The sequence below is a fragment of the Alnus glutinosa genome, chromosome 11 (genome assembly GCF_958979055.1).
Source record: "Alnus glutinosa chromosome 11, dhAlnGlut1.1, whole genome shotgun sequence".
Classification (NCBI taxonomy): Eukaryota; Viridiplantae; Streptophyta; class Magnoliopsida; order Fagales; family Betulaceae; genus Alnus; species Alnus glutinosa.
Genome location: NC_084896.1, coordinates 17,197,226 through 17,208,867, shown reverse-complemented (window position 1 = coordinate 17,208,867; position 11,642 = coordinate 17,197,226).

Below are 11,642 nucleotides of genomic sequence, written 5' to 3'. Positions count from 1 at the left end.
TTACGATGCTTTTCTTGGCCATAACCAATAATTTCGTTTAGAATTAATATATAGATGACTAGGATCCACTTATACCAAGTCCCTGGCCCAGAATGGCTCCAAGTAGTCAAGAAAGAATAAATTAGTACAAAACCAGAAAAGATAATAAAAAATATAAAAAGGGATCGGAGGGGGACAAAGAGGAGGGAGATCCTTGTCTTACCTATTGTCCCTGCTTTTTAACTTATACCAATCCTTTTTTAGCAACATTGTTGCTCTTAAAAAAGCAATTCATAAATATATATATATAGGCATCGGGTTTTTAAGGTACGTACATAAACTAATAGGTCAATGATGTCCATATCCGTAAAATGTATATATCATTGTAAGACATCTGTATCATTATTTACTATCTAGATCCACACGATTATTGCGATTATTAAGTGCAGTTGTTATTCGCTATCCACAAATATGTAATGGGCATATTTTAAACCTTTTTAAAAATAATTTTGACCAAATTTTAGTCTTTTAGGCTTGTTTCGAAAATATAATGCAACACTAAGAATATGTAGAACCGGAAAAAAAAATTAAAAAAAAAAAAAGGGATAATTGATAAGACCTCAAAATATTTATGATAATCAATGCTCACAAGAAACACTCTTATGTCTTCTTTTTTTTTTCTTTTTTTTTTGTGTATTCAGGTTTAAACGAGCATAACAATCAAGCCAATAAACATAAAAAAACATAAATGAAAAATGTAACATTAAAAAAATAAAAAATAAAAAAAAATTCATAACATAAAAAAACATAAATTGTCTAAATATGGCACATTCATAAGTGGTTATATATATATATATATATATATATATATATATATATATATATATATATATATATATATATATATATATATATATATATATATATATATATATATATATATATATATATATATATATATATATATGCGGTTATTATCTCATCCGTATACCATAAAATTACTATCTGCATTCACACTTGAAGATAATGGTCTTTACTCTCTAGATTCGCGTGTGCAGATAGCAGATGCTCTCTAATTTGAAATATGGAGTTCTGAAAATATAATAAGGCCCAATGGGCCCAACTAAAGGCCTATTGGCTCAAAAGGAGGCCCAATCCCAATCCAGGACTCGAGCTCATCAAATAGCATACACACTAGAACTAAAGCGTCAAAGGTAAATTCTTCCCGCTCTCATCTAAACTTAACCCCCTCTCAAATTGTTGTTTTGATATATTTTGGCGGGAATATTGGGGAATGAATGGCGTCAGAGATTTAGGCCAAACAATGGACCATACCAATATACCATTGCTGGACCTGGACTGCCCCGAGTATTAGTAGCATTAAATATTTAATAGAAATTTAAAACGTATAGGGTCGAGTCGTCGAGGGATGCAGTGTCTGCACTGTCACATGTTAATCAAACATCTTGCATTAATAAGCAACCCCACGCGCATGAATTCACGTGCTGTAAACTGTCCAAAAGTGGGTTACAGTAAGATTATCAGCTACACCCGTACTTATTTGTTCTCTTACTTACAGCTGGACCCCAAGTACCTCGTGACTCGCGAGTCCGTCGACGCATTTGACAAATCTAATACGGCATCGGGCCCCACCCCCCCTTTCCACAAATCTAAGTTGTGGAAAAAAACACTGGTTTGCCGGTTGTGTTCACGGACCAATCCCGTGGCGGCTAGGCCTATCGTTCACTGGCTCGCACAAAGGTAAAGGCCAAACTTTTTGTCCGTTTCTTGCGTTCAAACCCGATATCTGACGTTTCGGTCTCGTAATTTTCTTTCTTCTTTCCCATGGCTTGGCTTGCCTGGCTTAAGTGGCTTGACTCAAAAGGTTATTACCAACCTCATCTTCTATTCTTGCTAGTATTTTGCAACTTATGTATGATTCGAATTAGAGGTCTATATCTATAAAAAAAATAAAAAATAAAACACTAAAACACAAAAAATAAAAAATTAGAGGTCTATGTGCTGACGTGTATATTGACCATTTGCAGTCGTTATTCGTAATTATTTGCTATTCATTATTTACATATTCGAATACGATTAACAAAAAATATTATCCGTATATTTTTTATATATTAAATGTAATCTAATATACATATATAAATTCACCAAAACAGTGTCGTTTTGAATTAAGTATATGTTATATTTACAATTGATTTGATTGAAAAAGTTGTTTTTGTTAAGAGTCTCACATTATCAAGGTATATTTGGGTTGTAGGTTTTATAAGTTTCGAGCAAACCTCTTTCCTTAAGGTGCTTTTTGTGGAAGAGTAAAGCTTAATCGACTTTATCATGGTATCAAAGCTTTAAGGTCTTAGACAATGTTGGGCATTCCCTCCCGTTTTACATGTATTTGAATAATAATGTCACACTTAAGGAGGCGTGTTAAAAGTATCATATTGCCAAAGTATGCATGCGTTGTGGGCTTTATAAGTATTGAGCAAACCTCTTCTCTTAAAGTGCACTTTGTAGAAGAGTAAGGTTCAATGGACTTTATCATAGTATCAAAGCTTCAAGGCCTTGGACAATGTTGAGTATTCCATCCCGTTATACACGAGTTTGGATAATAATGTCACACATGAGCGGGCGTGTTAAGAGTCTCACATTGCCAAGGTATACTTGGGTTGTGGGCTTTATAAGCATTGAGCAAATTTCTTTCTTTAAGGTACCTTTTGTGGAAGAATAAGCCAATAGACTTTATTAGTTTTCCCGTGTAACACTTAGAAAAAAATGCAAAAGTAATGTGAAATCAATATATTTTCAAAAGATTATGACATAAAAAAATTAAAATAAGTCCAAAACACTAAAAGTCAATCTAAATTATTTTTAAAATTGTTTAAAATAGGCCCTCATAGAGACCTAAAGAATGCGCAAAAGACTAAAATAGGCCCAAAATGTCGATTACCTAATATGCGGATAGATGATAATAAATGAACGGATGCGGTTAGTAAAAATGTGATACGGATGCAGATATCTAAAAGTGATATCCGTATTTTGCAGGATGCGGCTACAGATATTGCAAATAATCGCATCCGCATGTACACCCCTAATTGGAACTTTCATTTTTATGGATTAAGACTATAGAATAATATGGCAGAAACAAATAATGGATTCCTCTGCTGTATTGCTTTCTATTTAAAGAGAAAGTTACAGACCATATGTAACACCACGATCTTTAATTAAGGTTAAGTATGCTCTAATTATAAACTAAGGATATTAGGGTTTGGTTTCAAGTGGGTGAAAGTGAGATATATATATATATATAACTTTTGTAAATTTCATATTCTACCAAACGATCCATGAGGACCATCAATCAATCGATGAAACTCTAGCTCAACGAAATATTGACGCTAGGACCGAACGATCAATTAATTTGCAATTAAAATTTGGCATCTCAACATTTTGTTCGTGCATGAGACAACTATAAATGCATCCTTACACAACATAACCCCCCTTTTATCACCTTTCTGCCCAGAAAATCCTAGAGAGAGGAGGACCTTGAAGTTTACCTTCAAGAGAGGTAGTTTCCTATTCTAATATTGTTATAAGCATGTTTCCTTTCTGTTTATCTTTCATATTAGCTTTATAATGGTAGATTTAAGTATAGGTTAGTGGTTTAAAGCTTTTTAAGTTGAATATTATAAGTTTAATGATGATTAATGGTAAGATAGATTATGGATTTCGATTAACATGTGATACATAATTATTTTCCTTATGGTTAGCCTACTGCTTAAGAGATTAAATGTAGATATATATATATATATATGGTTTAATGGTTGGATTAATGATGGGTTTGAAGTTTGATATAAATGGGTAAGCATTAATGCGCATGAATGTTATATTTATGCTTAGGACAGTGTTAGGAAGCCTAATAGAGCCTTTGATCGTGTTAGAATGGGTTAAGTTGTGACTTTTTTACAAACTGAGTTTATGTCAAACCATTGAACGATCAATTTCGATTGATCAGCATGATTATCAAATGATCAATGGCTAGGCAGAATGACCATTTTGTCCCTAGCTTAAGTTTAAGGATATATAGCCTAGATTAAGGACTGATATTAGACCCTTTCACACATTTCAAGGGAGGAGAATACTAAGGAGCTTATACGGAGCAATCTTACGACCAAGGTGAGTAAAAATCACATACGTACTTGTTATTTCAATTCTTTCGTATTAAGTATGCATGCTTACAACTCAAAATGAAATACATTTTAGAACGATGTGAACTCTACTACTTTGTGAAAATGAATGATGAATAATAAAATGATGTAATATATGGGTTTCGTAAATGCATATATGTAAAAGCCAATGGTTAATTGCATTGTATGACATGGTGCTTCATATACGTATTACGACCATGGGATAATTTTATACGAGTTGACCCTATGGTCTAGAGATTTATGTTTATGTTTAGCGTTGGATCCAATGATTTTATAGGTGACCGACGCAATCATATTTGAGTAGTGGTCACAATGATTGCATCGTTAAAATTCTCGTCTTATATATTTGGTAAGTAGAACATGGAGGCGAACCGTGAAGTTAATTACCAATTAGTTAATTTCTCGGGGCGTTACACCACTTGAGTGGTTAGTTGTTACAAAAGATGACTAGAAGCTAACTACTAGATCTCCGCCAACTATACAATTATATTTGAGAATTGAAATAAAAGATAACCATATGAATAACATCTTTGAATGCTAGCTAACTCTAGATAACATCTTCGAATAAGTAATTGGAACCATATCTGTAGAAGTAGAGACAGAGTTGGAGTTAGAATGAGATTCTGATTTAGCATTTATGTCAATGGATTCTAAATTTTTTTAAAAGAGAAATGTTTGATTTCCATCTTTTGGCCATATACGAAATGGGCAAATCCACTATTGAACATATGAAACCAGCATGTGGTCCTACAGATTCAATAACAGATTTACAAAAGATATGGCTAAAAGATGTGCAAGAGATGGACGTGTAACATCTCTCTTTTTGATATGATTCACTTATATTAATGAGAAATGATTTTCCTACATCTTTCAAACACCTCTCTCATACCTCATCCTAATGCCACGTAGGACGAGGTGTGTGAGAGGTGTTGAAAGATGTAAGAGAATCATTTCTCTACATTAATAGTCCCCCTCCCCGGCCCCTTAAGCTCATGGTAGGGGTAGTGATCATGAGCTTGTCACACAACAGAAGGAATCGAGCAGAACTCAAGCCTTTGGTGAAGATATCTACACATTGATCATGAGTGGAAAGATACCAAGCAACTAAATGCTTGTTAAGAGTTTTTCTCGAGTAAAATAATAATCAATCTCCATATGTTTAGTTTTAGCACGAAATATGGGATTGAAAGCTAAAGTAATAGGACCCATGTTATCACACCAAAGTTGTGGAGGAGTAGGGAGAGATATATGCAATTCTTTAAATAACATCATTAACCAATATAACACAAAATTCACTTTGCGGCAGTAAGATGAGAGGTGGTAGGATAGTGAAGAAACTGACACAACTTTAATACCCTAAAAAATAAAACTCTTTTTAAAATACACTTTCTTTTTAAAAATGCACATGGTTTTTAAATCAAGGCTTCTAATTACATTTTCTGCAATATTATCGTTCTTTTGCTAAAAAAAAAAAAAGTTGGTAATCGATCACCCCATGACGGTGATTGATCATTGCTGTCTGGCAAACGATTTTTGTGCATCCAAAACAATATAAACTCGGCCCTCAATCCCTTTTAAAGCCTAAAATCATAGGAAAATTAGTTCTTTGACTTATCAGCTGCCTAGAGAGAAAGTGAGAGAAAAGAACACAGAGAGAGAGAGAGAGAGAGAGAGAGAGAGAGAGAGAGAGAGAGAAGAAGAAGAAGAAGAAGAAGAAGAACCCAATTCTAGAGTTTCTCACATTTTGAAGAAAGAAAACCACATCCACTCATTCTTTTCTTAAGATATAAAAGCTCGAAACCTTATACCTTCTGTTAGTTTTTATGTTGGCTAATTCCGTGTCCAAAACACTTTGGTGTCATTTGGCTTCAATTAGACAAAAGCGTATTTAGATTTTTTTCATTTAATTCAAATTTGTGTTCTCAGTTCGAACTGAGAATTTACCAGTTCGAACTAGCTAGTGAAAGAAGCAATCTAAATTTAGGTAGAACTTCTTGTTCCAAGCTTCTTTCAAAGTCAGTTCGAATTGACAATGTTCAGAGTTATTGCAAATTACCCAGTGCTTGTCGTTTCAACTATCGTCCTAAGTTGGTTCGAACTGAAGAGTTTGAAGTGTGGCATGCCATTCCAAGACTATTTTGAACTTGATCTATTGTGAATTGTTTGAAGACCTTCTAGTGTCTGCCATTTCATTTGGCATTCATGTAAGTTCATGTAACTCCCCGATCCTAACCCTAGTTAAGAGACCATAGGGTTAATTGGAATTAAGTTGGGCTCGAGCGAGACGTCTTTTCAAACCCAGAAAGATCTCCAATCTAGTTTCTGGCCTGGAGGATCAATCCTCTCTGCAAAGGATGGATCCTTAGCCTTAGAGGATCAATCTAAGGGGTCCAAAGACTTTAAGGATCGATCATCCCTTTTTCAAGATCGAGCCTCCAGTACGATTGTGAAGTATATTTATTCATCCTAAACTCACTCACAACCTATTTGCACGATTTTCAAGGTTCCCAGAGGCTTTTGGAGTGTCGAGGTGAAGAGAGAAGAGTTTTTTTTGTCAATCCAATGGTCTTGCAGTAGTTTCTAAGCCCCGAAAGGTGAGTGGGATGTTTTGTTACTGATTGTTTTTGACATTGTGTGATTTTTATTCTTAGGTCAGCATCTTGGTAGCTGTGTTTTGTGTGTTTCGTTAATTTTTTTATGCTTTATGTGCATCGTTAGGTTGTAAAGAGACGGTAGTGGTACAATATAGGCTTGATTTTGTGATTTTAGACCTCTATGTTGTTTAGATTGAATCTTTAGAATTTTTAGAGCCCTTATGCATCATCCTAGGGTTTGGTTGAGTCGTTTTAGGGTTTAATAGCGTTTTGGAAGTGCCAGGAGATGTTTCCGCCAGCTCAAGATCAATCCTCCCTCAGCAGGATTAATCCCATCCCTTCAAGGATTGATCCTAAGCTATTCCAAAACCCAATTTGGTTAGTGTTTAGGTCATAAGTGAGGGTTTTTGGTCCAGAAGAGTTTTCTAACATTAGGGTATTTGTAGAGAACCATATTGGTGAATTCGAGGTCGGATTTGAGGACTTTTCCTACAACTTAGGTGATTGAACCTCACATAAATACTTTTATCTGCTTTGCATTCTTTTTAGCACACTGCGTTGATATGAATGAAACTTGCATGAATTTTACTTACACGAACTATATTTTTTAAACATGTGAACTTTTAGTATGCTAGGCTCCAAGAATGGGTTACTTTACTTTAGGCATGGAGTTCATCTTACCAAAGAGCAGTGTCCTAAGACACCTCAAGATGAAGAGTAAATGATGATTGTACCTTATGCTTCGGCTATAGGAAGCCTCATGTATGCTATGCTTTGTACTACACTTAACATATGTTTTGTAGTTGACATGGTTAGCAAATATCAATCAAATCATAGACTATCACATTGGGTAGCTATGAAGCATATACTTAAGTAGCTTTGGAGAATGAGGGATTGTATGCTTGTCTACCATTGTAAGGATTTAACAGCAACTAGTTACACAAATTCTGACTTCTAGTTAGATTATAGTAGATCCACCAAAGGGTAAAGAGTTTATTCTAGATGGTAGAACTACTAATTGGAGGAGTATATAGCAATATTGCATTGCTAACTCCAAATGCATTTTGAGCATGTTGTGACTTCAGAAGTCACAAGTATCATCTCATTAGAGAGATAGAATCTCAGGGGGATGTAGTTGTAGCAAAGATTCAATCGGCTAAGAATTTGACAGACCCTTTCACTAAGACCTTGCCACACAAGGTTTTCGAATTTCACTTAGAGGGAATGTGAATCAAATACATGCCTAATTGGAATTGAGCACAAGTGAGAGTTTTTTGGTGCCCTAAATCCCAATGTTTTTTTATTTGTGTGACATTCCAATTTGTAATGAATAAAGTTGTTATCAACTAATTTATTTAATTGAGCATATGATATATAACATTTTTACATGCTTATTTTATTATTTATATTGTGCATGTAAAATGTTCCTTAAATTACATTGAATATGGTTTATGTTATGAACAATGAGATTATCACAAAAGATCTTAAACCATAAACCTTATAGTCTTAAACCTTTTATATTCGCTGTTGCCAATGGAATTGGACTATCTATTTGCGAAAACTGCTACACATCAACGATGATGATTTATCTTGATTGAGAGAAGTAGGTGCCTGGATTGGGTTTGGGATAAAACCCAAGCCCATGTCAAACTGTAGTAGGCGCTTGGATTGGGGCTCATAACCCACCCCAGGCCATGTAGCTACATGAAGAGAGGAGGTTAGGGTTTTTCCTAACCCTAACCGTCCACCCCTAGTAGTCTCACATGGACTTTCTCCAATCTCTTCTAGTATGCTAAGCCTATAAATAGAGAAGTTTGTAGCTTTCACAAGTTACTCTACAGTTCTTCAGTATTCAATAATAACTTTATATTCTTGAGTATGAGAATAAGTTAAATTTTGTGAGAGCAAGTTGAGAGCCAGCACTTTCTGTTATTTTTAGTCATCGGTGAGAAGAAATGAAGGTCTCATAATCCCCGAGGATACACGTGATTTTCATTGGAAAAGAAAAAAAAATTTCGCCCAGTGGTCAAGGAATGGTCATACAACCAAGTAAGTGTTCTTAATTTTGTTGTTTATTTTAACTCTCATCCAAACCCGCAACGATCAAGCTAGCGAACATGTGTCGCGGAGGTTCTTCATTAATCACTCGTTTGATCGAGTCTCTGAATACATCTTCCAATTGAGTAGTATTGGAGCTTTATTTGAGCTTCATGTTTGGATCAACCCCGAACAAGCTAGTGAATGAATGCTTCGATAACCTTTGTTGATGTAGTTCATTTGGACAAGCTGGGAATTAACAAACACTTCGAACGAGTGTCTTGGGTATTCAATAAAACTTGGAAAAACTTCACTTACCACCCTTAATCTTTCATTACTTTTGCAATCATACCCTTAAACTTTAAAAAGTATCAATTTAGTGTATCCATCTTTCAATTTTTTTCAATTTCAACCATCCGTTAGGAATTTTCGTTAAATTTTGTCAAAATTTTCAAAATACAATTTTTATTTTTTTATAAAAAAATTATAAAAAATTTAAAAATTCAGGCATGCGTATTTTTGCAAATTCTGTTCAATCCTAACCAACGCCTAAAAAAAAAAGTGGGGTATTTTAGGAAATTTGACACCCCTTGGTTAGGATTTAACGAAAAATTCTAACGGAAAGTTGAAATTAAAAAAAATTGAAAGATTAATATACTAAATTGATGCTTTTAAAGTTCAAGGGTATGATTATAAACGTGATAAAAGATCATGGGTAGTAAGTGAAGTTTTTTCATAAAACTTACAAGTTTTAAAACTAGCCTTAAGTACCAAACTTAGCCTATCAAATTTTGCCTTACATCAAAATGTTTTGAACACCTAATTAGCCAACATAAAATGTAACACATGATTACATTGGATACTTCAGAATTACAGATGTACCTAAAAAAGGTTTATAATAAATAATTGTAATAACTTCATTAAAAAGTATCGAATTATACGCTGTTTTGAGATAAGGGTACTGAATTAGCAAATGTCTCAAACTGGGGTATCCACGTTTCCAAACGTTTCACTTAAGGATACTCTGTTAGGATTTACTGTTAAATCGTAACGGATTATCCAAAATACCCCTATTTTTTTAAGAAAAAAAAAAAGAAAAAAAATGCTAGGATTTAGGTGTTGGTCAGAATTTAACGGAATTTGCAAAAATATCCATGCCTGAATCTTTGAATATATATAAAATAAACACAGGTATATTTTGAGATTTTTGGCTAAATTTAACAGCAAATCCTAACGGAGTACCCTTAAGTGAGACGTTTGGAAACACGGATCCTCAAATTTGAGATGTTTGCTAGTTCAGTACCCTTATTTCAAAACGACGTATAATTCGATACCTTTTTGTGAAGTTATCCTTAAATAATTGCTTATTCTATGTATGATTATTTCATGGAAGGATTTATCTAGAAGCTTATGTACTAAATGGAACTTTTTTGTAATGACAGTATTTTATGGTGGAAAAAATTATAGTTAATAAAATTTAGGAAAAAATGCAAAATTAGTCTTTCTTGTTGACATAATTTATAAGTCACTTTTTGCAGTATCGAAGTGAATTAAGAGATCCATAATGTATGCTAAAAAAATAATTTACTTCATGAGAAATGATACACTTACATTTCCTATATAGCTCTTGGACATCTATATAAAATCAAGTTTTAAATCCACTATTGAATTTGTGATAAATCCAAAGGTGAATTTAAAAATGACATGTACAATAAATGTATGGAAGATATAAAAATATCATTTCTCTTAGTCCCAAGAGCAAATTCCGTTAAGACATTTGATAGATTCTGTTAGGTGCTATGTTAATACCAATGAAATTGACGACACGTGTTAGTCTTAATATATATATATATAATTAATTAATTAATTATTTTTTTTTAAAAAAAAAAGGAAAAAATGAAAAGGATGGCTGCTGGGGGTGGCGCCCGGCCACCCCTAGCTTGATATAGGGGTGGCCTAGCTTGATCTACGTTGGGCAGCCACCCCTTTCATTTTTTCCTTCTTTCATTTTTTTTTTTTAAAAAATTATTTCAAAAAAATAAACTTGTTTATATATATATATATATATATATAAGGATGATACGTGTCGTTCTTTTATTGGTGCTAACGTGGCACTTAATGGAATCTGTCAAATATTTTAACAGAATTTGATTCGAGGAACTAAATTGTTTTTTTTTTTGGCATACTTCAGGGGCCTCTGAATTCATTTTGATACTACAGGAAGCGATTTGAAAATTAAGTAAACCACATGAATTGATTTTGCATTTTTCCCTAAGATTAAAGAGGAGGTTCTAAGATAACTAACAACTTCAAGTCAATTGGAACTAAAATTTGTTTATCCTTTAAGAAAAATGGGAACCATCAAAGTGTGTCGATGGAATTTAAGCAGTCAATTTATCATAAAAGCTGATTGAAAAATTCAGTATTGATATATTCAAAAGGCTTAATTTACAATGGTGATAAGCATAGCTTTATATACAATGCCATCATAGGGTTTTTGAAAATACAACAGAGGACAAATAAGACAACATGATCAAATACAATGAATACAAGGATACTCTCTTGCAGACCCTAGGACTTTTTGTTCTATGTTCTGATACTTTCCTTTTACATATGATTCTATCTTGAGTAGCAAGCTAAGCTGGTCTTGGTGATTGCTCTTGCCTTGGAGATCACTCTTGTCTTGGAGACTACATTAATTTCATATCACAACAGAGTAGTGCTGCATATACTTTGTCCGATGTGGTTGATTTCTTTCTATCTTCGATTGCTAAGCTAGCTGTCATAGACTTTCCAGCATGATCTACAGTATCTC